The sequence below is a fragment of the Mugil cephalus genome, chromosome 8 (genome assembly GCF_022458985.1).
Source record: "Mugil cephalus isolate CIBA_MC_2020 chromosome 8, CIBA_Mcephalus_1.1, whole genome shotgun sequence".
Classification (NCBI taxonomy): domain Eukaryota; kingdom Metazoa; phylum Chordata; class Actinopteri; order Mugiliformes; family Mugilidae; genus Mugil; species Mugil cephalus.
This window is the reverse complement of record NC_061777.1, coordinates 1,958,747-1,982,455: the sequence shown is the minus strand read 5'-3', so window position 1 is coordinate 1,982,455 and position 23,709 is coordinate 1,958,747. Positions and strand designations below refer to the sequence as shown.

The window sequence follows — 23,709 nt, the reverse complement described above, 5'->3', positions numbered from 1 at the left end:
TCTGGGACTTTGCTGTGAATGCAACAAAGAGAGAAATCTTTCTGGGACAAATCAACTGAGCTGAGCCCGGTTAGAGAGAGAAGGTGATTGATTTGAAGATGATTTCCAGACGCAAGTTGTCCTCAGACTGATCCGACTTCCTGTAGTCTACCTCATGAGTGTCTGGCTGCAGCAGAACAGCTATAAATGTTCACTCTCGCTGCCGATGCTTCACTTTCAATTGATTTCCTGAATCGAAATTACGACCAATCCAAAGAAAGAACTGTTTGCAAGAACGTAGCGTTAAATGCAACGCTGTAAAATGCTGTACGGATTAGTCTCTGGATTGGAGCAAAAATACTGTTGTGAACCATAGACTGTAAAGACATGATAGAAACTGCTCTGTAAAGTGAGTGTGAGAGTTGGAATTAACAATTAAATAAGTACAATGTATAATCCAACATTTAATGGTAACTGGTGGAGGCAGGGCAGAGCGTAGAGTTCATGAAACGAAAATGTGAGTGAATCTGGAGGAAATGTGGGCGGGGCGTTGATACCAACTCTATATCATCCATATCTGGAAAAATAGCATCAGTTTGGCCAATGCAAGGCAGATGAGACGCGTTTAGTCCATATTTATATACAGTCTATGCTGTGAATGCACCCTCCTTCAAAGGTGGTCATAATATTTTGGCTGAACAGCATACACTTTTTTTTTTATCAGTTCTTTTTCTGGATTTAATTGGAAAGACACACAAAAAAATGCAGCTAAATACCAGCACAGGTTGAACGTTGGGAATATTCAGCCTGAGGAAATCTTTCCGTTATCGTACCAACCTGAAGCAGAAAGGAATGAAATTTGCTGCGCTGCACTTTAGAAAAACACCAGTTGTGTCTTGCAACAACTGGTAATCTCTCTTAAAAAGCCTTAAACACGGCCCTCTGCAGTGGAGCTGTGGTTCCCAGGCAGAATAACGATGAGGCCGGCTTCTTTCCTGCTGCGCCGTGAGCATAATTACAGCAAAGCGCAGTAACATCCCTCCAATCCTGTAAATGCACACCAACACATCCTGCCTCGCTGCGAAACTTCTCCTCCCGCCCTGAAAAACGCGGATAATTTGTGGTCGAACGATGTAATGACAAATGGTTCAGTCGGTGTTTAGGAGGGAAGAGGAGGAGGAGGTGGAGGAGGTGGAGAAGGGGGGTTGTGGGGAAAAAAAAGGAGAGGACATGGGAGACAGGTGGGTCGTCCCAGCATGTTCGAACATAGTCTGTGAGGCCTCCTGGAGTTCAAAGTGACACCTGGAGTGGCGTGCAGATAGGAACAAATGGAGGGGGGGAAAAAGATTAAAGTGCAGGTCTGAACTGAAGCCTTCAGGCCTTTTTCTGTATGTTTAGGTCTCTGAAGTTCGCTTTCCCACACACACGAGAAACTTCCTCCTTCTTCTGTTTCCAGACTTTAATGTCTTCGTTTAATAACAGCTCCATGAGTCCACGAACAAAGCTTGTTCTGAACATTTGTCACAGCTATAAATGTGAGCTGCACATTTTTCTGCAGATAAATTATGTCAGGGTTAAACTAAGATTGGTTTTGTACGTTAACTCTTCATCTAGCTAACTGCACCATTACGAGGCTGAACGTTGGGAAGTGTCAAAAGCTGCAGTTCCTCTGATTATCCACTAGAGGCCAGTGGCTCCGAAAGCGATTCAGTCCCCGTAAACACCTCCACGTTAAAAATGTTACAGGACAGCAGTGAGGCTGTGGCTGCTTTGAGTGACGGTTGGGTGCTAGCCGTGCTAGGCTACATGCTACTTTGAGTTAGGTGGAGTCACGCGTGATCCAGATGAATTCATTTCTCGGGAAACCTCTGGGTCCATAATCATGCTTATGCGCATTCCATTTTTACTCAGAAGTCGGAATTTCCGAGTTCCGAGTTGAAATTTTCAACTGTAACGCCCCCAAAGTTGGATTTTCTACTCAGAAAGTTTTCATGTTTTTCATGTGTCATACGTGAACTAAAAGCCCATGTCATGCTAACAACGGCTAAAAACAACAGTCTGGTAAAACCAAAACGGAGCCAAACACCATCGTGGCAAACTGTCATTTATCGTGTATGTTTTACCATGATTAAAACTTTTAAATATTTTCATAGAGTTTCTGCCTCATGTGGTCATGTAGATTTCATCACTGCAAGTAATTCTAGTAAAAAATTCACGAGTTGGTTCAAGTTACCTGTTCCATTTACAATTTGTGTAACTTAAATAGCCTGAATTTAGTTTAACATCATAGAAATAATATTAGTTAACATCAAGAATTGTGTAAAAACTTGTGTGAATATTGAACACACTTTCATGGAGGCGGCCATCTTGTTTTCCTACTTCTGTAACTGGAACGCCGATAACTTGGGTGTGACGTCATTCCCAGCTCCGACTTCTGACCTGCGAGGTAAATGTAATGCACCATTAGGTTTAGACATTCGTCTTGCGTTTACATAAACTTCAGGACTTGAAACCCAATTTCCATAATCAGAGTTGTCAGTGTTGGCTATTACGATGGTTTTCAAACTGGTAACTAGGTTTCTAATTGTCTTTTTATAGATGTTTACATGTGCCTGATGAAATCTTCATGAAGGGAAAGTAGCTCCAGAACAGCTGGAGTCGAGGCTGCACAGATCTTCAATCATTAATGCACAGAAAGTGGTTTCTAGCCTGTGTGTGTAGATTAACAGTAACCAGGATGGCACAATGCAACTCTTGCATTTTTTTTTTCTTTTTTGATGGACAAGAAATGGAAACGTGGACACACAGATGGCTGGGACAATATGTTGTGCCTGTTTTGCAGATTCAAAGTGAATTTAAAGTTAAGCTCTTTTGACAGCAGCCATGTGGGAAATCGGATCGAGGAACCGCTCAAACCTCAAACAGCCTGATCGTTGATGTTAGTGGTTATGAATCAGCCGTATTCCACCATCTCCTGAAACATTGAGCTGTAAAACTGCAGCCAATCTGCAGGAGATTTGTCCTGATTCTAAAATTAGTGACTTCAAAAAAAAAAAGAGCTTTAGTGTCGGCGATGGAGGCACCACGCTGAGCATGACTAGAAAGAAGCCTCGATTCCCGTCAGTGTGGGTTATAAATTAGATATTTGTGTCGGTGTTAAGTATTTTATGAAAGAAATACTGTAAATTCAAAAAATAAAAATCCATATTGATGAAAAAAGTTGGATTAAAAAGATTAACTCAAGACAGAATTGATTCGCTTTGATCAGAACTTCCCGCTAGTTGAGTTTCTTCTGACGAGCTGCAGGAGCCGGGGCAGATGGTGCTTGGCTGAGGCTCCACATCCTCCCTGAATCATTCACCAGTCAGCTGGTCTCCCCGATGCAAGCCCAGGGAATCAGACTATGGAGCCACGTCACTCTGGGGGTCACCCTAAACATCCTGGTCCTGTCAGCTCCCGTCAGATCCAGCCCTAACCCTAAACACGGCTACAGGTGTCTCTCAGAGTCTGAACAGACGACAGGAAACGCTCCCTCTGGGATGGATTGTGTCGTCAAATATGTTTAACGCCACTGGAGTCAATTTGTCTTGGCAAATTATGTCTGTAAACGGCGATTAACGGATACGTACTGATGGAGCCGTTGAGATTTGATTTAGAAATGAAAATGTTCTTAATTAATTCATCAAAGCCCAAATCCACTCAAAAACATGCAATTAAAAATCACTTTAGAAAGAGAGAAGGCAGCAGATCGTCACACATTAGACACAAAACAAACAAATATCTTTTGCTTTCATTGTCACATGATTAAACAAATATTGGAAATGGTTGCTAATTAACTTTTTGTCAGCAGGTGCATTCACTGATTTATTGTTTCTGCTAAACTAGTTCATTGTGCTGCAGTAAAGTAGAACAAATAAGTCCTCCTATATCCAGAGGCGGACTCTGGCTGTGCAGTATGACGCTGAGGGGGATTGTGGGTAAGGAGTGCCGCATGATGACGACGTGTTGCGGAGAAAGCGTGCAGCGAAGGTCCAGCCACTCTCGGCTACGTGCAGCACCACGTCCGAATGTATCACCTGCCCCTCAAGGCTCGAATTCCTGGCATTGCAAGTCACCGTTCATGAAGAAAATGAAAATGTAGGGCACCTCGAGAGCAGCACCAGGGGGACAGAGGCATTAACGACCAAAGTTTACAAAGAGCCAGAGCTGGGATTTATCAAAGCTTTAAGCTAAACAGGAGCTGAGGCCGTGTTGGTTGCGGTTTAAAGTCTTGGTACGACTCCAAAACTCCTGTAGAGGCTGGATGTCAGAGGTCAGACTTTACAATCAGAACTCACTGTTGTTGATTCAGTTTCTGGAGCTGCTTCATTTTTTCCATGAGACCTTTATTTAACCAGGTGAGCTCATTGAGATAGAGAATCTCTTTTGCAGAAACGACCTGGAATTACAATGCAATTACAATCATTCACACATCATCAAGCATACAAGTAAAATCAGGAGGTTGGAAATGGAAGAACCCTCCTATTGTGTCCAGTCAAATCTGATAGTGATAGATGGATAGCGAGCACCCGACTGAGACTGGACCAGCTGTTGTGGTCGGAAGTAGAGAAGGTAGTGTATTTTGTTGAGCTTACTGTCCCGTGGGAAGACAGAGTTGAGGAGGCTAATGAGCCCAAGAGAGCTAGATATGCAGAGATGGCATCAGAAGCAGGAGAAAAGAGAGGGTAGCATTAAACAACATGTCCCTGGCAGCAGAGCGAGCAAGTGAGTGGCTGTGGCTAAGGAGGAAACATCCTTGCTGGGGAGCATGCTAAAGGTGATGCTAGCTGAGTAGTTTTGGTAGTTAGTAGTAGGGCTAAGCTGATCTCTCGGTTTGAAGTCACATGGTTGCGTGGTGGCTGCATGGAGGAGGGTGACTCCAGGACGCTGGAACTCACTGTTAAACCTTCTTGAGGTGTCGTGGGCCTGATTTTACAAAACATCGGTGAAGGGAGGTGCCCACTTGAAAATCCCATTTGCTGAATTTCAAACAGCAACCAGATGAATAATAGTTCGGCTACACAATATGTGCGCTACTTCTGGTGCAGAAAGATGGCGCTATCCCTCAGGTGCATCATATTATCTGGATGTTTTAGTTGGATGAAGAGAATTCAGATTTTTCTTAGTTGACCAGTTGTCCAGTTAATGTCAGATTAAGGCAATAACTCTTTTTTCCTGTGCATGTAAAGGTACTGAATGATCTACAGTGTCCAGAGAGCATAAACAGGTGGCTGAAGATATTTCCTAGGGAACAGGACCTGTTCCTAAAATAAAAGCCCAGGTCTACCTCGAGTTTGGAGACTAGGTTTGATGTATGGGGTTTGAAAGAGAAGTGTTGATCAATGTGGAAATACCCAGAAGACGGAACCAGCTCAATGGCTGTTCCTTGGCAACTTGGAGATTTTGCGCTTGGTCAGCACTTCTTGAAAACATCATGGCTTCTGTCTCATCTACGTTCACCACATGAAAGTCTCAAACTCCGATAACTGCTCCATCACAGGTTGGTGCACAGCTTGTAAATGTCTCCACAGACGCACACTCAGATTCTGTAAATTTCCCATCCTCCCATTCAGTCAGGCTGCATTTTGTTACCTCATTTACTGGCAGACATTTGCTTAAATTATTGCTCATGTAGAGTCTTTATAATATAACAGACTATAAAAGGTAATGTTTTTTTCTTTTTTTTTGTCTTGCTTGCTTTAACTGATGCACGGTTGCAGTTACGGTTCAGTGTGTGGGAAAATTTTGTTTTAATGGCTGCAGCACATAAAGCAACTGTCGCGCGATAATAAAAAGTGAATTACTTTCAGTCCCCGATCAGTTTCACGTTCTGACACAGAAAATGATCCCGTGAAGCTGGTAATCTGCAGAGTGTGGCCACTCGGAACAACTAAAAACACGTTTTACTGGATGTCGCTTTGTTGCCAACTGGCTCAGTGCTGCCTCTGAATGCACCACCACGTCCCGCCTCTGAATGCACCACCACGTCCCCTGCAGGAGTTTAGTTTCTGTCATCAGAGGCTGCGTTCAGACCTCGACTTTAACCCATGACCTGGTCAATCCAGTCACAAGTGAAAATGTTTAAGTACTTGTGTTGACGCCTTGATTAATTATAATGTGTCTCTGTTTGTGTGTGTAAATAAGCAGCAGCGCCACCATATGTTCAGTGGTAGCAGCTGCTGTCTCTAATGGATCTCTACCTTCCACTGGATCAGAACCAGGAACACATGTTAAACACATTTATCACCGCATTGATGCTAATTACTTTAGAGATAGTAAGTGAGACCTGAAAATGTCTGGACATGCTGTTATCTCATCCCTGTGCTGCTTTTTGGAGCAGTGACGGAAAAATATCCACTATGAGTAGCCGGTCTTTAAAATGACTCAGGACGAAGGAATGGTATCTGGTGGGACTTGGACCAAAATGAAACACTAAAATACACACCAAATATACGTACATATTTTTTTTTCAAGGGTGGTTTCTGTCATTTTAGATGAAGAGAAGTTTAGAGAAGTTTCGTTTTAGTTCGTTATTTGATGCTATAGAAACAGGATGTGACATCACGGTTGCTGCGAGTTGCTAAGCCGACTGAGAGAAATGGAAAAAAATACTTAAGTTCAGCGTATAATCCAACATTTCCTTGTAAGTGGTGCAGGTATAGTAGAGTGTAATATTAATTAAACAAATTAGGATGGAGGAAGTGTGGGCGGGGCATCGATATCAACTTATCAGACTCCAAACACACAAGATGGTGGTTCTCGAATTCCCAGGAAAAGAGCGTCAGTTTGGCCAATGAGAGGAAGTGGAGATGCGTTGTCCATATTTATATACAGGCTATGGTTCACACCTGGACTTTAAACTGGACGGTTACAGTTGGATCAGACGTGAACGTTAACTTAGTGTGAAGCCTCTGTACTGTAGCTGTAGTTAACAGCATTTCCACACCTGCAGCAGTGATGTAGAACAAGTGTCCTGATGCACTGCGTGAACGGTCTCCTTCCAGCCAATCAGAGGCAAGTTCAGCTCCACGTATAATTCTGCAGCCGATGTGTGACTGCAGCGCTCCAAGGTGATCTCTCAGGGAAACAAAAAACATGTATAGTTGTGCAGAATATTTCCAGTTGTCATCATGAAAAACGGTCTCAGCAGTCTGTCTGACTGCAGCTGTGGCTCAATGCGCTTCACTACAAAAGCTTCTGCTCAAACTTAAATTAAAATGTGAGCACAGTGAAGGCAAATTCAGTGAGCTCATTTTTTTTTTTTTGGCTTTGTTTTTATTGTTTCTCAAGTACAAGCTCAAAAAATATAGAACAGAACCAGAAAACAACGTGACATGTGAGTTATCTGTGTTCCAGTTACAGAAGCAGGGAAACTAGAAATTTAATAGAACTTGGTGGAAACTTGGTGTGTTCAATATTTACATTTTTTGAGTAATGTTAAACTAAATTTAGAATATTTAAGTTACACAAACTGTAAATGGAACAGATAACTTATTTACAGTGGAAGGAGAAAAAACTGTTAATCAGTTTGTCACGATGGTGTTTCGCTCTGTTATGGTTTTACCGGGCTATTGTTTTTAGTCGTTAGCGTGACATAGGCTTGTAGTTCCCATATAACACATGAAAAACTTAAATTATACAATTTAACCGCATTTCAACAAACGTATGTGGAAAAATACTGTCTGTACGACTGATTTAATTCAACAAATCTAATCAGAAGTGCTACTAAATGGAGTATTACAGGAGCTTCTAATTATTGTTTACATACGGGGGCGGCCATCTTGGAAACTCAAGTCGGGGATAGTGAGGATTCTGACTTTCTGAGGAGGAAATGTGACTTTGGGGGGAATTCCAGTTGGAAATTCCAACTTGTGAGGCTTTCAATGTCAAAAAAAATGAATAAAGTAAATTAGATTTCTCCACACAGAATGGGTTTCCATAGACCTTTTTACAGAAGTCCACCTCTGCACGGGGCTTTATTTCCTTCCACATAGTCCCCATGGTTGGTTAAGTGTGATATTAAAAGCACTAATAGGATGTGACTGCTGAGTAGAATACATATTAATGGAAACTGCCTTTTTTCAAAGGCCCCTGGTGGATTAATGCTCAAACTGGGCCCATAATTCCTCTGTGAATACTGCCCCACTCCCCGCTGGGCTCTAAACCATCCATGTGATCGGACCAAATCGGACCTCACGTCCTCCCCCGGGGAGTCAGCTTTCACCGCCGCAGGAGGAGAAACTCGATTTGAAGGATGACAAAGTCAAGAGGGACGATGTCTGGGGGAGGAAGTGACAGCAGGGACCCGACTTCACCCGAGTCGCTCCAGACAGGAAGTCAGAGTCAGCAGATTTTCTCCTCCTCCTTCAGCCTGATAAGAAATTCTGGACAGGTAGAGTCACCTGACACCAGCAGAGGAGGGAGGGAGGGAGGGGCTGCAGACTGATTTACTTCATTTAAGCTGCACTGCAAAGAAAAAATCCACCCCGATAATAAAAACATGATCCGGTTTGACTCAGTTAAACTAAGGGGTGAGTGGAGGTGTTGGGATGACGGTTTAAATTAAATGTTTTGATATTTTCTGTGGCCTGTAAGAGATGCAGCTCATGATCCTGATGAATGATTCTGATCAGAGATGAAGTGTTTCCATGGAAACTACATGAAATATGTGTTTACATCAGAACTTTATCGATGGAAACAGAACAAGAAGCAGGAGGGAAATGATAATGAAGGAAGAACTAGAAGAAGAGGAAGGGTAAGAAGAAGAAGTAACCGCAGGAAGAAGGAGAAGGATAGAGAGGAGGAGGAGGACATAGGTGAAGAAGAAGGAGAATAAAACAAACATGAAGAAGAAGACGAAGAAAGAGGACAAAGACGAGGAAGAGGAGCAGGAAGAACAAGAAGAAGAAGCTATGAGGATGAAGAAGGAGGATAATAGGATGATGAAGAGGATGAAGAATCTCCTCCTCCAGGTCCTGAATGTCTCCAGAACACGACCCAGATGTCTCCAGGTCTCTGTCCTCATGGATTCCATCTTGGTTCATCTTTTGTTTTCCTACGTCCATGTTGCAGAGACTCATATAACGGCCAGCACATAGTATAATCCCTATCAGATATCATTTATTATTTATTGCTCAGCATCATCAGGATGAAGCTCGGTCTTCTTGACAGTTCAGTTCAGTCAGGTTGTGGCTGAAAACTTATTTCATTCGTCAGATTCCTGATCTCTTTTCAAATGAAGCACCGCTCCATCCCTGTTCATCCCTCTGATGGGGGGGGGTTCCCCTCCTCCTGTGATGCGTTGGTGAAGTTCCCGGCGTAATGAGATGACGCCCCGTCCGGAGAGTCAGAGCTTTTCAGAAGCGCCGTGGCCCGGGACACAGAAGTGGATCATTTGAGGACTTGGGTTTGCACTACATCTGAATTATTGAGAGGCCCGAGGCAGCGAAGTGCCGACGCCGGCTGCTCTTATCAAGATGCTCTCAAAGCCAAACTGCTTCTCGCATCTGGAAGCCGTCCGCACGTTTGAGCCACAGCAGCAGTTTCCAGTTAGTTTTTTTTTTTTTTAGCTCAAGGCAGAAACCTTTATACTGCAAAATAAGAAATATAAGTAGTTTTATTTTCACGTCCATCACTGAGGTTGGATCAGATCTCGCAGGAGCAGCACAACCTGAGGCTTAGCCGCTGAGGCCGTTCAGCTCTTTAAAGCTTCTCATGGATTTCGTCTGTTCGTGTTCACTGTCTTCGTGCGGCTGCTGTGGAGACATGAACATTTTAACTTGATATTTACAATCCAAAACTGTCAAAGTGCAGCAGATATTCGATGCATCACTTTTAGTTTTGTGCTGTGTGTGTCTCTACCTGTCGTACCAGTTTCTTCACTTTTCTTTTACTAAAGTGGGAAACCTTTACACTGCAGCGTACGGCTGAGATCACACAGGAACAACACAGCTTGAGCTTTTATTCTATGAGGCGGTTTAAATATTTAAATAATAAAACCTGTCTGAAGTCTGAATACGTCTGCTTTTATGTTGTGAACGTTCAACATTTCTACGTAAAAGAAAATTACAAGAAAATTGTCAAACCTCACAAAACACAAAAACCCATCTGAAGATACGCTTTAAATCCGCATCTGACTCAAACGGACCCTGAAAACAAAACCACGCACCCTTTTTAAGTTTTAAGTTAACGTCTTATAGTCCCAGCTGATGGATCTCTACCTACCACTGGATCAGAACCAGGGACACATGGTTGGAGACATGATCCAGATTTAAACTGAACGCTGACACGTCTCTGAGACAAAGCTCAGACAAGAACTGGACCCTGGAAACTTCTGTATCTAAAAGCAAACGAAGGATCTACCTTCATAGTCTTGATTTCATTTTACATATTTTAGTCTAACTTTTAACTGTATTTTACTGATATTATTTTTAGTCTGGTTATTAACTGAATTTTATTAATTTTATCTTTTTAATCAGGCTTTTAATTATCTTTTAATTGAATTTTATTTATTTTCATCCCTTAGGTAATTACTGAATTATAATGTATACAGTTATTTTTTTTTATCTCTCTAGTGTTTCCTTAACTTCAAAGTGGTGTGTGTGGGACAGCGTTTCCTCAGTGTTTTTAAATCTGCATCTGTTTTTTTTTTGTGTGTGTGTGTGTGTGTTGTATGTAAAGTACTTTGAGCTGCATATTTTATCTGAAAAGTGCTCTATAAATAAAGGCTGATTAATTAATACGCTCCATAAGTACAGTAAAATCTCCAGGGTAAATGAAGAAAGCTAGTGAGAAAATTCTGAATGAAAAAGGCAAAACTCTCATCATTCTTGCAAAAAAACTATTTAGGACATTCCCAAAGTAACTGAATGCTGTTCATGAACATGTTGGAGCTCATTCATGGTCTTGGTCTCTTTTGAAAGACAAAACTCTGAAGTTTCTATCATAAAAGTCAGAATTACTCTAAGTGGTTTTGTTCTGGAGGAATCAAATTGGCGTAAAGTTAAAAAAAATAAGAAGTTGTTGGGTTCACCTGATGTTTTTTGGTTGGTTGAATCCTATAATGACCTATAATAAATGAAATCAGAAAAATGACGTATTACATCATGCAGCATTTACTCAAACACAACTGGTGTCCTGAGCTCTGATTGGTTCAAAAAGCTGCTGTTGTCTCATAAACCACCCAGAGGAATGTTAAAGGGTTAATGTTGCGTGTTCACACTAACCAGAGGAACGAGGTCAGATGTGGTCTGAGATTGGATCTCTGGATGTGTTCACACCTGGACTCGTCAGATAACCAGGTCTGAGCGGGACCTCTGTTACAGAGGAAGTGAAGCAGCTTTTTTAGGGATCCTGCATGAAAAGATGGCTGTGAAAGAAAAGGCAAACCTCTTTGTTTGTGCAGACGTGTTGTCGCGTGCAAAGGTGTGAAGACGGATCCAGGAAGTCCGGTGTGAGTGATACATTCTCCAGTCTGAAGGATAATTAAACTCGTACAATAAGTGATGCCATTACTGCAGCTCATTGTGAGGCCTTCGTGTCACGGAAATGTGCGAACCTGCTGTTGTGATAATCCAGCAATCATCACGGTTTGATCGCGAGCAAATAAAACGTTTTTGTTTCATCTTTCACGAAGGCTTTCTCAGAGGGACACTATCCCACGCCTGGGCACCGCTGCCAGGGCTGAATGAGAGCTCTCCACGCTCCCTCGACTGGAACTAAGCCCCTTTTTTCTCCCCTCCAGCTCCCTGCACACATGCAGGGCTGTGGACTGGAGTGAAGTGGTACAACCTTTGGCAAACACCCAGCTGCTAGGCTAATGGGCAAACAAACAAGCTAGCTGCCACCCTCCCACCCTCGTCCCCCCGGCCCTGACCTCCCTGACCCCCTGAAGCCATGCGGCGGTGGTGGTGGTGGTGGTCGTGGTGTTGACAGTGTCATCGCTGAGGGTCTGGGAGGTTGTTGTTCTTTTGTCTCTCACTTCATTCACAGCGTTTTAATTCCCAGCCCACCATTCAAGCCAGTTTGCCTCTTATCTGTAAATACCAGCATGCAGCCCCGAAGCCTTGGAAGGTTTGTGTTTCTTGCTCTACTTTCCTTTGCGTCTGTGCCTGCAGGCTCTTGGAGCTACAAGTGTTTAGACAGAGGAGAGTTAAAGTGAGCCAAGCTTTTGTCCCCGTCGGCTCTGACGGCCGTGTTCACACATGCAGCAGATCCCAAAACTCCTACCCACAGGGCTCTGTGTTTTTTTTTTTCTGGCATTATCCTCGGAGTTTCCCTCCTGATTTCTGACCTGAATACAGTGAAAGAAATGAGAACATCTCCAGGGACGACAACTTAAGAAATGACCTCTTCAGCCTCCTCTTTTAGTCCAGAGTGGTTTTCATTTTTATATTGTGTCACAAAATGAAACTGCTAACACCATGATGAGTGACTCTGTGAGGTCTCAGAAACATCACGAGAAGTAGAAATTCTGTTTTACCTTCAAAGTTTGAATCTCCCATGTTATTCCTGAAGGACGGTCCGTTCTAAGCAGCCTGAAAAAATAAACCGAAAAGCCTCGTGAGTCTCGCTCCAACGCAAGAATTAAGCTTAATGAAAGTGCAGCGCACGAAAACCTGAAAACAACCTTCACACCTGAAGGGCTTTGGCGTCTTTGTGCCGTGTTATTTCGTCCGAAACATTTTCTCTTTAATCGAGATTTTGTTTTTCACATTCCTGAGATATGATATGAAAGTTTAAGTGCAAGGACAAAGCTGATGTGTGTTGGTCTTTGCTTCGGGCAAAACATTCAGCTGAGAGCTGACAGGCTTTAAACTTCAGCAGCGGCTATGATCTGAGTTTGTAATGACACCAGGACACCTCTCTCAGGGAAACTTTAGACTACAGCAGTGGCAATTACAGCAGGAGGCGCTCACCTGACGAGACAATTTGTTTTGTGATGGCGCTGCATCAGATATTGACCCTTGTTCGGTGTCTAGGTCCAATATATACTGATGCTTTACCGCTACCAGGAGATAAAAAAGGATTACAAACATCGTGACGTCACCCATTTGACCCCAGAAATGAAGCCTAAAGTGGGCAGAGCCTGTGGTCGCCATGTTGGATGAACTTCACTCCGCCCACACTCGGATACTCCAAATATGGTTGTTTTGGGGCGGAGCTAAAGCAGCTTGGATGTTGAGACCTGCCCACCCACATCTGCTACCTGTTAGCTACCACAGGCTAACACCTGTCACTCAAAGCAGGAGGTAGAATTTTAAACCTTGATAAAAAATAAACAAATGAGTTAGGAAACAATTCACCCCCGCACAGTTGTGATGAATAGTAAAATAACCATTTTTTGAACCAGGCTGTAAACATGTTTAATAAACATGTATATTAATGCTGTAAAGTTGAACTTTTTAACATGGGGGTCAATGGATTTCCTCCCTTTTGGAGCCTCAAGTGGCCACTCGATGAACTGCAGTTTTAGCTGCAGGAGGTTGCCACTTGGTTTGAATATGGCGTGCAGGGTTGATGCACATGTTCTGCTTCTCCTCCTTCTTCTTCTTCTTCTTCTTCTTCTTCGGAGTTCTGTAGCAGAAACAGTGCCACACATAGGCCTGGTCTATGTTCTACAGCGTTTTTAGTTGTGGTTCTAGTTGTGGTTTTGCAATGGATCAACCTTTTCACAGAAATTCTGGACACAACACCAAGGAAAACCAGAGACAAAAGATAGTTTTGCCACGTTTGACATTAGCTAAGTTAGCTAGCAGAGCAGAGGGTCTGTGATCAAGCCCAGGATGAACCCTCCTCGTCATGTCGGCCATCTTCCTCTTCTTCTTCTGTGCTTGGCACCAGCCATCACCAGTAGCAGTGATTCATTCTCCTCCTCCTCTTCTTTGAGCTGTTTCCTTCTTCCAGGAGGTCAATCACCAGTCAATCACATTTTCCTTTGTGTCTGTCTGGGTTATTGATGAAGTAGGTGAGGTTGAAACCAAACACGCTGCAGTTATAAGATGTTGAGGGAGCTGCTACAATAACAAACCCTTCATGTGGAAGCTCTGTGAAGAAAGGTCTCGGGGAAAAAAGTCAATACTCTTTCAATAGTTAAGTCTTTACAATGTCAAAAATGTCAAGTAGAAAAATCTACTTTCCAGAATCCGAGTTGACGTTTTTGATTTTCTGGTTTTATCTGACCAACTAGTTTGAGGCGTAAATATTTAACAAGGCAGCGAAAGGGAATCTCAAAATAACTCCCATCTCCCATCAGCCGTAACTCAATTTATATAGCGTCAATAACAATTCAGATCGTCTCTAGACGCTTTACTGAACCCTAGATCAAGCACCAAGGCGACGCCGGGTGGAAAGCAAAACTTTCTGGGAGCAGTAAGCAGAGAACTTAGCTCGTGTAGGAGGAGCCACGAGCTTGAGGCCGACCGGGTACAGACAGAATAATCTATTTAGTTAGAGTTTAGAGGAGCTCGGTACGTCGTGGGACGTCCCCCAGCAGCTAGCATAACTAGCATAGCATTTTCATAAGTTCACTACAGCGCCTAGCAAGGCTTTCCAGTTTCTCAGGACAGATCCAAGGACTAAAAGAAGACTAACTGATAGATTGATTGATAGTTATTTTAAATGTGTAAGTAATGAAAACAAAGTCACATTATGAAAAAAACAAAAGCAGGACTCAGTTCCATTTATACAACATAGTTATTATTAACATATGATTATATGTAGTAAAACCTATAATGAAATAATTCTGTATAAATCTTATAAATACAGATGCATATTATAAAACTATGAGATTTCTTTATTTACAGTGTTATAGATATAAATACATACATACATACATAGTACTCACACATTTATGTCACTGAGACTTTTCCAGGTTCTTGTACTTTGTGAAGTTTATGTTCTTATGTTTGTTTTTAAACTGTCTTATGTTTAACTCTGTAGATGCAGATACAGACGCTCTCTGTGGTTTTCCTCTTAAGTTACAACTTAAACTTGTCTGTATTTTTATTTTATTTTTTTTTTTGCGTGCATACGTTTTTTTTTCTCTGTATCAGTTGAAACATGCCCCATAATTAAATCCGAACTTTGATTCATCTTTATTTTATCTTTTCCGTACTTGGATCAAAGTGTTTTTCCCTCTTTGATATTTTGACAGGAGAGAAATTTGAGATGTTAAAGTGATAAAAACAACTGTGTAATGTTGTTTTTCTGGAGGGAATTAATCAGCTAATCAATAAACAGCTTCTTCACTAATTAGCTTTGACACATCTGACATTTAAAATAATTTCAGTGACACCTGAGATTCCCACATCAACTTCTCACCAGGATCATAGTTGCTAATTGATCCTGAGACTATTAAAGTTTTCTTTCCAGAGTAAATGTGTGGACGGGACCTCGGAGTCATCATTAAACCAGTCATTTAAATCCCTTTACCTGTTGACTCTAAAATCAGTGCCGTATGATATGAAACTGATGACTCCAGCTCCTCTTCCTGATGAGAACAGATAATCAGACGACCTCTTATTTTAGTTTGTAATTGTCATAAATCTGCAAAATCAGTGACAGAAAAAGCCTCGGTGTGAAATTCCTTGAGATTTGAAGTTAAGCCCTTTAATTGTGGGCCAGTCTGTCAAAGAGACTTTTATGAGCTCGGTCTGATTATCCGTGAGTCTCCGCTCATTACCCGGCGCTGTTAACCTTTTAGTAAGAGGGAGCCCGGTGGAATTGGAGCCTCAAAGATAAAGCTGATGATGACAGGTGCAGATGGATGTTTGCCTCGGGGTAATGAGTTAGAAGCCAGACCTGGCCCGGCCTGATGATGACTTAATCCCCCTCCCTTCCCCTCCCCCTCCTCTCTCTTACCTGGATACCTTTTGCTTCCATCAGCAGAAAAACAAAGCCGGCTCCCGTCCCGTCCGACCCCACAGGAAGTTGGGATCGCTGCACAGATCCCTCTGACAGATCTTGGCTCCGCGCCCGACAAGATAAGAGAGGAGAAGGAAAATGGAAAGATCGGGGTGGAAGGCTTTTGTCTCGTTCACTTCCTGTCTCACATTTGATGCTGGACATGAAATGTGTTGTTGGGAATTTATTCATGATCGGCGCGTAGATATGATTTCATTTGTCCTGGCACTTTGCCGGTGTGTTGTTTGCGTCCTCTCGTTGTGTATTGACTCATCATGGCTGGATTTGGATCATTCAACCAGTCCCTATAGGTACAGGCTGTCACAGGGGCGTTAGAAGATTTTATCAGGCATTTAACCCTTTAAACAGACAGTGGTTTGTGCTATTGACAAAATTCAAAGTGTGGCTTAACACTGGGAAGTTGAAGACCTTCGTGAAATTTCAAGGGTAGAACTAACTTTGTTTGACCAACAAATTCATCTCTTCCTGGGGCTCCACGGTCTTGCGTTGCTGCCCTTTTTCTTTTTATCGGGGGCGGATGTTTAGGATTTTGCATCATAGATTATAAGGAAATTATTTTTGTGTTCATGGTGCGCCACCAGAAATTAACATCCAAAAGTCCAGGAAGAGTTAGGACTAGTCATGGGTACAGATACTGGCTACCATGATGCTAACTGTGCTGATGCTAATGGTAGTAACCAGACTGATCTTTTCATTTGGTGCCAGTGAGTTTTTAATTAGCTTAGCCTTTTGGTCACCTCCTTGGATTATTGTTGGATTATTCCTTTGTTTTTCAGTGTAGTTACTGTCCTTAAATCTGCTCTTCTTGAATTTATCCTAAATGCCACAGACGTCCTTTTCCTGACTGTTCGTGTTCAGGCGTTCAAAGCGGCCGTGCTCAGACTTTCTGACAGGAGGGAACTTTAATAAACGTTGAGTCAGTTGAAAGCCTGTAATCCTCTGACCTTCTCTCATGTTTGTAGGAAGACGCTGGATGAGTTTGAGGCTTGTCTAGCGAACGCCGACCATGTTCCTCTCTGCTCTGTTTGAGTGATCTCTGGCCTTTCGTTAAAGAGGGAGCGTGCCTGGACTCGTTTTATGACGGAAACGACTAAAAGCTTCTCAGGCCTCAGTGAAAAGAACTGAGTTGACGGGATCCAACCTAAAGTGAGGCCTCAAGTCTTTTATTTTTAATTTTTAAGTGCCTTGATAGAGGGTCGACCCAAAGCGGGTAAGATCAGAGGAAGTGTAGTCAGATCTGATTTGAGCTAGATTTGTTTTGAGTTCTACCTGGTTTATTGTTTCGTCCTGTCGGGAGAGAACAAACGCTAAATGAGTGAACGACGACGTTAAACATTTATTTAAGCGGCCGCCGCGTCGTCCCAGAGATCTTTTGTCTCGGCCGTTATTCACTGCCGTAAACAGCCGGGGACAAGTTTGTTGGAGCATTTTTTAAATTCCTGGGAGCATTTGACACAAGAACAAACTCAGAAGCTATTTTTTTTTTTTTTTTTTTGTGAGTGTGCTGTGAAACCATGTAGCTGTTTGGTCCCTTTCACAGTGTGGGAAACAATGGGACGTCTTTTGTCACAGGTGTGTGTTTGAATGTGATAAAGAGACGTTTGTCTCGGAGTCTGAACTTGTTATTAAGTTGAACAACTCTACAATAAAGCATTGAAAAAAAAAATAACTCACGCTTATCACCACTGAAATATCTCAACTAAATGCAACGTGTTAAGTTTTGATAATTTTAGGAAATTCTCCTCTGCCTGTTTAACATATAAAGCTTTATATCCACTTTATCAAACACAGTTTAACTACTCGTTCCACCAGAGCCGTCACCAATGGGAACCGCGTGGTTCCGTTTAGAAGAACCTCGTTTGGTCATAATGTGCTTTCTCACAAAGGAAGTTTTGTTTTATGTGGAACAGCCACCTCCTTCTATAAGGGACACCTCCAGCCCTGCCACCTTTAAGGGTTACCACCTTAATCAGACCTGGCGTCATGTATAATGTTCCTTTTATATCACTATTAACTCTCTTTAACTTTCTTTACTTTCATCAATACTTCATTTCTACATGTGATATGTTTTAAATGTGTGTCTACTCACTCCTTCTTCCAACCTGCCAATGTGGCTGCAGATGAACTAGCCTTTGGGCTGTAATCTGGCACATTGACACGTACACATTTTTTTTAATTCTTCTTAGATACTACTGGATGCATTAAATTAAGATGTATTCCAAAGAAATTGGTCTGAGGAGGTTAATGTGCCTTGTTCCTTTCTTTCCCAAATAGTCTTCACATATGTCAAGAGAGACGCTGTGACTTCTTTGCACCGATTCACGTCAGATTATTAAACTGCATTTAATCCCCGGTGTGACGTCGCGGTCCCTCTAACAACCCTGTTTATGAAACGCTGTTTATTCCTGCGCCATTGCCTCGGCGACGCCTGGCTGAGTCAGCTGTCCCGCTCGATGACGCCCGCTGGGTATTTGACAGCTCTGTCTCCGACGGCCTGTCAGGGATTTATTGAGGATCCTGCCTCTGTAATGTTGCCGCTCAGCGGGGGTCTCCGTCATTTAGTGGCTAAGAGACGTCCAAACAAAGCCCAGGCTGGAGGAGGGAGGGTGGGTGTCCATCAAAAGACTTTTAATTTCACAAACCCCCAGGAAGACACCTCAGCTAAAATACTTGGCATCCCATAGATATTTTAACACATAAAATGTCAAATCTAATTGACCTTTTAAATTTATTTATTTATTTACGTTCAAGCCTCCAACCGCCCAAAAGTTGACGCTAATGATGCAAAAAAGTGTTTTTATCTGCAGCGCTGCTTAAAAGTTGTTACATTCTTCAGTATTTTCTACTTTTCTGCATAAAAACTACTCAAAACAAGTCCCGAAAGAAGATAAAGAGAACCCAGTCAATCCACTCAACAACCAAAGACACTGCTCTCCGTCCAAAAAGAACATCTGGGACAATGTTTAGTGGACAGATGAGACCAGAGTAGAATAGTTTGGTTTAAATGTTTGGAGATGAACCAACACTGCATTCCAGCATCAGAACCTCATCCCTCCATGAAACATGGGGGCGCTAATGTCCTGGTTTGGGCCTGTTCTGCTGCATCTGCTCATCATTGATGGACCAATGAACTGTGAATTCTACCAGCGAACTCTGAAAGAAAATGTCAGGACATGAGTCCATGAGCTGAATGTGAAGAGAAACTGGGTCATGGAGGAAGACAAGGAGCCCAAGAACACCAGTGGAAACCACCAACATTTCAGAACTGAAGCAGAACTGGGCTAAAACTCCTCCAAGCTGCTGTAGACACTGATCAGCTGTTCACAGTAGACACTGGAGACAAGGCTTCACTTAGCATAATATTCCAGTTTCATGTGTTTTGACTGGGTTGTCTACTTTCAGGACTTGTGTGAAAATATGTTGGCGTTTTGGGTCTTTTTGTGCAGAAATTTGAAAATACTGGTACTGTATGTGTTCATGTGACTCTCAGAAAGTCCCCCAGTGAGTTCAGACGGAGATAAAAATGGATGCAAAATGAACAAGTTGATAATTGCTATGCTACCCAAATCTAAACGGTGGTGCTTTGGGCAACACTCAGCAGGCAGTGATAGTCCAGTGAACCTCTGTGAGTGAGAATCTGTAAAAAAAAAAATAAAAAATAACAGGCGATGATTAATTAAGATGTTAATGTTAATTTGATAGATGGATGGAGGTTTTTTCTAACGAGGCCTGATTAACAGCACAACTCTTCCTGGAGACGTTCAAAGGGCCTCCAGCTGAGGAAACCACTCTGAAATGAATGTGATAGCGCACTAACGGCCAGAAACGACTGTGTGATTGCATGATGAGATGTAATTTTTGCAGTATAACTGCTGCAGCTTTTACCGGTGTGGACATTTCAACATCGGCTCCATAGCCACACAGGAAGAGCATAAAAACAACCAAATCCGAATGGATGGAAATTCCAAATTGCAGCCCCTTCCATGCTTGCCTCACCTCCACTGTAAAAATAATATTTTCCTTGTCAGCAGACGTGTTGTAAATTTTACCGACTCCATTTAAGAAACCATTTAACAACAGTTTTGCTTTTCATCGGCTCGTCAGTTCAATCTGTCAGCTCTGCATGAGCGCTGATGCAGATTATACGCTGCATTATGCATGACAAAGCTGCAGTGGACTTGAAAGTCATACATTAAAGTAAAAAAAAAAAAAAAAAGAAGAAGAAGGAGGTGCTATTCTTGTCTATGCACGGGTTAAAATGCCACCAATAAGCCTGGAGGGACAGTTATAGGAGTAATCACTGCCACCCAGCGCCCCATGCCTCCCACATCTGAGCACAGTGACTTTATCCCTTATCTTGTTCACTGGAAATAACTTGGAGTCCTCCGGGCTTCGACAGACCCTCAAACTTAAAGTAAACACAATCTCGCCACCCGCGACACAGAGGCCTGGCAGCCTTTAATGTAAACGGTGCTGCAGCAGTGACGTCTTCCTCCTCCTCCTCTGGATGTTCCCACAGTGTGACAACTTCCAGGCCTCAAGAACAACCTCCACCTTTATTGGTGGTAGGGGAGGGGTTCATTACGAGTAATAGACGACACCTGGGTTGGTGTGATTGCTGCCCTATGGCCAGTTCACACCTTTAACATTAACATCCACCCCAGGCAGTCCTGTCCCGCTTTAAGTACCTGCCGTTAAGATGCGTCCCCAGCCAGCACTTCAGATCTGATCTCAGTCGGTGTGTTTACATGTACAGATTAATGGAGCTTTGCTCAAAATTCAACTTTCTGAATGTGGTCCCAGATTACCTGCAACAGAAAAAATCAAATAACCGACGGGAACATGTCCTCCTCCTCCACACTAGGTGGCGATATGTGTCTTTTCAGCAGGTAAATGCGGCCCCCTTTCTGTTTGACCTAATACGTCATATAATAAATAACTAGTCGTTGGATGATCAGATGGATGATAGTTGAGCTTTTTAATCTGGCGCTACTTCTGTTGCAGACAGATGGCGCTATCCCTCAGGTGGTTCTTGTACCGGCTCTTTTTACCTTATTCTTCTTCTAACAACAGCTTTCTTGGATGTTTTTGTTCCAGGGTCATACGCCACCACAGCGGTTGTTGGAGCATGTGCACATGCATGTCTAGTTAAACTCCGATCTCATTATCTAAAGTCGGATTAAGGCCATAATTCATTTATTTTTACGTGGATGTAAACGTACTGAGAAAAATATCGAGATGGCAATACATTGCGATGTTTTTTTCTGACACAATATCGATTTTGAACGTGTTAATATCAATATTAAAAGAAAAAGTCATGTTTTGGGTTGGTTTGAACAAGTGCAATAAATTGGAAATGGGTTAGTTGGATTAATATTTTATAATGAATAATCACTGTCATCTGACAGTGATTATTCATTATTCATATAAATAATGAATAAAATTTCTCGGTGAACTATGTAGAATATCGCAATATCATAATATCGTGATATCGTATCGTGGCTCAGGTATCGTGATAAGTATCATGAAGTCCCCCTGGTACTGAGTGCCTCTGTATATAAATAAACTCGGGGGCGACCGTCTCTAATGGAGCTTTACTGTTGTTTCTAAACCATGAACAGAACCACGACTTGAGCACACACGATAATCCGCTCCTTTTTTTTCATTCATAATCAACCAGACGTTGGTTATTTTTGAGGCTAATACTATAAGCTTCCACGTGTCCTGGGTGTGTTCACACCTGTACTCAGACTCCCTCGGGACAGATGTTCATACGAGGTCTGAACGGGACATAGATCTACTAGACTAGGTGTCTGAGCTTTGGTTTGATCTGGTTGAACTCTGATTCATCCAATAAGAAAGACAACTGGATGTGCAGAGCTTCTTGAAGACGTTTTACGCTTCTTTGGTGCTGAAGAAGTTGCCTTTCTTCAACATTTTATGGATGTACCATGACGGTTTGGATGATTGAGAAGCTCCAAAGACAACTTGGATTTACTTTTTGTCCCCTTATTCTAATTAACTCACACACACTACAGACCATACTGATTTATTGACTGAATACTTGAGTCAGTTCATTTTAAAAATATGTTCTCCACAATTTCCTAAGACCCAGGTTGTAACGACAGTAATAGAGCAAAGATGTGAAGCAGGACGGTTTATTTATACCGAACATCTCATCTTGAAGCATATTTATCTCCTTTCTTTCTGAACTTATTTTATTTTGTTGTTAACCCAAAAAATAAAATCTTAAAAAGCGCCCAACAGCCAAACTAAACTCTACTTTCTCTCAGTCACTACTGGATGTTATTGGGGATAATTCAAAGGTTTAAAATGATGCGTTCTGCACTGGCAGGGAAACTTGGGTGGGAAGGTTTTCATTGCAGATCTGGAGTCTGGCCAAAATCTGAATGTTTCTTCCACAGACTTAACAGCACATTTACTGAAAAAAAGAAGAAACCAAATGTTTCCCGTGTTTAAGAAAAAAGCAATAACTGAAAGAAGAAGGAAATATTCAATAAAAAGAGTCTTTCAGAGGATTCCCCCGGCGTCCTCCCGCTCCTGCAGCTCCTCTGCACGCTCAGCTTTGTGCTGACTTTGTTTTTCCTTCAGTTACCTCTTGTGGTTTGAATGAATACACATAGTTGCTCATGCTTGCCTTCTTTAACCTGAATAATGCATCCTGTGGTCTGCTCACTGCTAACTTGTACGCACATGCAGCGTGGAGACACAAAAAAAAAAAGAAAATTAACAGAGCGGGGTGGTCGTCGAGGCAGCAGCGCTCTACTTCAAGTTAATTTTTTTTTTTTTTTGTGTGGCCATAATTTGATAGTTTGTTGAAAGAACACTGGACACTCGTCATCTTTTATTCCTCCTCCTCCTCCTCCTCCACGGCTCGGCGGCCGGCTCTTTGTTGTGAGGAATGTCCTTGTTCTTTGTGCAGTCTGTCTTCTGGCTCAGGTCTGTGTGTTGGCGAATGTCCAGGACCGCCACCGAGCTTCCCTCTGAGCTCAGAAAAAAGAAAAGAAAAGAGACGGATAGCTGGATGGATGGATGGGTGACATGAAAGGCTCCCCTGATACAAATCATGATCAAGAGGCAACTCCGTGGAGTCAGTTTGATATGTCATAAAATCAATCTATTTTTTCCCCCCGACTTCAATTTTGAGAGGAGAACACGACGTCGTCTTCTGTTCTGGATGAGATGAAAATGGGCTTCAGAGCAGGAATGATTGAAAAGGCAGATTTTGACCTCGACTGTGTCGCTCAGACAGACGGAGATTCCTCTCACACCTGAGTCAATGCGTAATTTTACAGCAAAGATTTCAACACTTGTTGGAGAAGAACATCAGTAATTAAGACATTTATTAAAAATATACGGATTTATTTGAAGTAGAAATCATGACATTACAGCTAAATCTAAAAAAAGACTGGTGTAGTGAAGCATGGCTTTTCTTGATAAGCTACTGGAGCTGGGATGACATCATTATATTATTAATAAATAAAATGTCAAAATATTCAAAAGCACAAAACAGAAGAAGTACTCATCAACCATATATTATTACAGCTTTCACTCATGTTTTTATAAAATAGCCTGATGTTGATGTTTGATAACACGTCTTTGGGATTTCGTTATGGTTTAAACATAGACTGTATATAAATATGGACACCATGTTTCGCCAATACCAATATTGTTTTATATGTTTTAATAATTAAATTAAACAATTGAAGTTCTTAAAAATTCTTAAATCAATCTGAATCTGAATTA

At 42.1% G+C, this 23,709-nt stretch overlaps 1 protein-coding gene across 3 annotated transcripts in view; it reads left to right on the top strand.

The window, feature by feature from the left end:
* Positions 1-23,709, top strand: part of fras1 (Fraser extracellular matrix complex subunit 1) — a 216,084-nt gene that overhangs the window by 7,129 nt on the left and 185,246 nt on the right. The window lies entirely within an intron of this gene.